The sequence below is a fragment of the Mastomys coucha genome, unplaced genomic scaffold, assembly GCF_008632895.1.
Source record: "Mastomys coucha isolate ucsf_1 unplaced genomic scaffold, UCSF_Mcou_1 pScaffold9, whole genome shotgun sequence".
In the NCBI taxonomy this organism is placed as follows: domain Eukaryota; kingdom Metazoa; phylum Chordata; class Mammalia; order Rodentia; family Muridae; genus Mastomys; species Mastomys coucha.
Genome location: NW_022196915.1, coordinates 42,504,831 through 42,509,178, shown reverse-complemented (window position 1 = coordinate 42,509,178; position 4,348 = coordinate 42,504,831). Strand labels below are relative to the sequence as shown.

The 4,348-nt window shown below is 42.8% G+C and overlaps 1 pseudogene; it reads left to right on the top strand.

Moving 5' to 3' along the window:
• Nucleotides 1-3,209: 3,209 nt before the first annotated feature.
• The window catches only part of LOC116084152, a 27,443-nt pseudogene continuing 26,304 nt past the window's right edge, over nucleotides 3,210-4,348 (top strand).

Sequence of the window (4,348 nt, the reverse complement as noted above, 5' to 3'; positions counted from 1 at the left end):
TTTTGATGACTCAGGGAAAGACTGCCATCATCCATGTGGCATTCCTAAGGAAAGTTGAAGGTATTCACCAAGTCCATCCTAGTCTCCTCCTCCCAATTCACTGCCTGCTCTCTCCATTCCTTCCCCAGCAGTATCAGTGTCTCTAGGAATTGAGACAACTTTTCCAGTTATTATGGGTGTTTACTTTCCCTTTGAAGAACAAGATTCCCAAAAGACTATAGGTGTAGACCACTGCTATGTGTCAACAAACTAGGACCCCATGCCATGGACTTGGAGCTAAAGGGCTCCATTCATCCCCCCACTATATTGTCTTCCCCACAAGGCAATGTAAAATACAGCATGAAAGGAGTTTGAGGGGGAACGGGAGGCATGATGGTGCTTTAAATACAATACTCCTGCATGAAAATTCTAAAAACAAACATTTTAAACTTTAAAATTGTCTCCTGACAAGATGGAGGTGAAGATGTCTCTGGTTATTTTTTATAATTGCACAGGCATCTGCAATCATCCAAAAGAAACAGGGAGTCCATAAATATAATTTTCATTTGGACTTGTTACTATGGTTATAGATCAAATCAAATATCAGGTGATCTTTTCCTACAAGTTTGAAGATGTTTTTCTTTTGGGTTTGAACTTCTGTACCTCACTGTCTTCCATGAAGCCATCAACTAGGATTATCTTATTCCAAATATCCACACTCAAGTTGGATGATACTTAGGGAGCCATCCTGTGTGATCTTTTTTTTCTCAGCCAACTTTCCTTACAAATACCCAGGAAAGATTTCCCTTCTTCCTTATAAATGGATAAGCCAGATGCAACAACCTGACTTAGAAAGACAAAACTGGACATATGAAAGATCAGTGACCATGAATACTTCTCTAAAGTCAATGATCTTAGATATTTTTTCCTACTTTGAGAGCAAAGTGTGTCTTCCCAAGGTGTCTACAGTAGGTGCTACCTCCTGCACTCCAAACCGAATGAGCATGATACATGTCATGTCAGTGTGACATGATTGAGGTCCCTGTAATAGATGCTTCTGTCTCTAATGATGCATTTAAGGTGTTCCCGAGATTATTAGCTGCCAGGCATGTGTCATTTGCAGCAACAATAAGCTACACCAAGAGCAACTTTGGCTGGAGTCACCACCCAGTTAAGTTTACAGTACACCACTGTAGTTCTCCAAGATGCAAATAGATATCCTGAATGGAGATGTAGCAAGAGTCACCTCATCTGTATCATTCAAATTATTTGCACTGACTCCTGAAGAATTCCATGTATACCAAGGCCCTGGTTAACTTTTTGATACAAAGAGACATTTGTGAAATTTTCAACTAGTTCCTATCATAATGTTACTTCCTGAGTCAGACAACCAATATGGGGATCATGCTAATAATAACTATGTCCTCCTACATCTTCATTTATGTGAAAAATGAGACTGTGCATTTGGGACCCTGTGTATAAACAATATCAAAGCCAGTCTGACCTGGTTCACGGGTCAGTCAATGGAGTCTGCAAGGGAGAGAGTGGAGATGGAGGGGCAAGAGATGTGAAAAATAGACACAAGACAGTCTGTCTGATCAAGTCTCTCATCAGGGTGGAAAAGTACCACCTGTAAGTAAAGAGCCAGAGATGGCTGCAGAAATGATAGCTGCTTCCTGCTAGGGGTCAGTTCCCAACACCTGTCCTCTAACTGGGGCTGCACAGAAGAATTTGGGGCCTTTACAAAACATTATCATGTCAGATCCAATGCTCAGTAATGAAAAATCATTGATTTATTTTTCACTAATTCTTCTCGTTGTGCTCAGACAGCACCTTGTAGCTCTGAGGAAGCAGAGGAAGGAAATACAGAAGGATAGAGTTGGGGCCAGAACTGTCCTCAAGGGCACCCAGTCTCTGTCATGCAAGGAGATCTAAGTGTCTGGTCCAAGCCTGGGAACTAGCTGAGACATCCTGTGATACTCAATGCCTCTTCTTACCAGACCTAGAATTTTTCTGCAAAGCATCATGATTCTAGAACATCAAGTCCAGTTATGTGGTTCACTGGGATTTATAGTCTTTGAATCTGAACAAGTGCTTGTTTGAGTTACTACATTAATTTTGCTCCATGATATCTTTTTCTCTGAAACTCATCACAATAAATATTTTTATCTGTTAAAAAATTTTCATTCTTATTTTGAACCAAAACTAATGTCCTAACCATGTTATGGAGTACTTAGACCCAATGAGCCAACCTCTCTCTGTACCCTGTGACAACTTGGTCACCCAAAGCCTTCACTTGCATTGCAGATACCCAAGACCTTTTATTCTGTGATATTCTGAAAGTCCATTGAGCTCTCTCTAAATGTGTATTACAATGTCTTCTATAGAAGAGACTGTTACTATGATTAAATCAGGACCTTCACTTACAGCATCTCTTCTCAACCTGCGTCAGAGGGATCAAATATCAGATATCCTGCACATTACATATTTTACACTAGAATTCATAAAACTGTAGCAACACTGTACTTATAAAGTGTCAATAGAAGAATTTGCGGCTGGGGTCACCATAGTATGAAGAACTGTTTTAAAGGGTCACAACATTAGGAAGCTTGAGACCCACTGACTTAATTACTACCTTGGTCATGCTTTGTATTCAACACACTCATCCAGCTCTTTCTTCTCTCCCAGCACATTCAGTCATCTCCTACTTATTTTAATAAAAACATCATGCCATCATATTGGTCAACACAAACAATGAACTTAAGGCTCAACCAGCCCAACACCTGTTTTCGTAAATAAAATGCACTCCCTCTCACCCTTATATCCATACACTACAGATGCCTGGGTTTGTGCTACAGCGACAGAGGTGAGACTTTACACATATGCAGCATAAGTCTCAAAGCTGACAACAATACCTGGATGCTTTCAAGAACAGTTCCATGATCCCTGATCAAGGTCCCCTTCCCTTTGTGTTGTGTTCAGGCCTCCTAGGATCTGTTTTGAAGGGTGCAATCATGGCCTTATCCTGGGATCCAGGAGTCTCAGAATCTGGCCACAGATTCAACAGCAACAGAGAGCAGAGTCATGAGAATTTCTGATAAGGAAAATAAAGCTTGACCAAGCCAGACTTGTGGTTTGAAGCTCTTCTTTTCTCCCATTTGGAGCTATAAAAGCAGGAACCAGGACAGGAGCACACCAAAACCTCTCCCCCAGGCTGCACCACAGGTAAAATGCCTGCCCTACTATTCCTGGTGGCACTTCTCTTGCCTTCTGGAGCTGGAGCAGGTGAGTTTTCTCTTCATCTCCCTAATTTCTGAGTTTTCAGCAACTGACCTTAATCTCTGACCTTTGGTAACAGAGACCCTAACATGATGCAGAATCATAAACTAACATAGTCCAGGGGAAATCTGCAGGTCAAGGAAGAATGAAAAACTAACTCCTCTTCACATTTCATTTGATCATTTCATCAAATCACTCCCTGTTCTGATAGACAGCTCTTCTGTGGCCTTCCCTTAGTGTTGAGGAAGACAGGGTGAGGTGTGAGAAATGTCTAATGAAGTGGAAACCCATAAATATGAATGGCCATTGTGTTCTGAATGAAAGATGATGGTCGAAAGGGAGGACAGGGGAGGAAAGATCAAAGGATGTGTGGAGGGGCATGAACCGAATGAGAGGTGGCATGGGCTTGGAGGAATTGCTCAGCTTTACCCAGTCTTCCCTTGCTAGCACCATGTTGGGGTGTTCTGCAAGTTTGTGACTAGGGATTGGGGGTTCTTTGTTCCAGAGGAGATTATTGGTGGTGTTGAGTCTAAACCACACTCCCGTCCTTACATGGCACATCTGAAGATCATCACTGACAGAGGTTTGAAGAACAGCTGTGGTGGGTTTCTCATACACCCCCAATTTGTGATGACTGCTGCACACTGTAGAGGAAGGTAAGAGGCTTCTCTTCCTGTGAGGAAATGCAGGAGCCAGGGTCACAGAGCAACAGAGGCGTGAGGAAGGCTCTGAGCGCTGCTCATCTCCAAATGGGCTCTCTGTACACAGAGAGGAAAAAGGGAGCCCAAGGCCACTCACTGGACCACCTCATGTGTGGTCTCCATTTTCAGAGGTCAGAGCTTTAAGCAGGGCTCTAGTCAGGAGAAAAACTACGGCTTTTGTCTTGTCCTGGTGTCATGAGAGCTCAGATATGGGCTGGGGTGTAACTCCATGTAGAGTGCCCATTTGCCATGTGCTAAGACATAGGTTCAATCCAAATTCTGCTGGTGGGGTATGGGAAGAGTACTCAGTTTTCCTAAGCTGTGTCCTTCTGGCAAGGCTGTGGTCTTGGGAACTCCATCTCTAGCCTCTCATTCTTCACTGGGCAGAA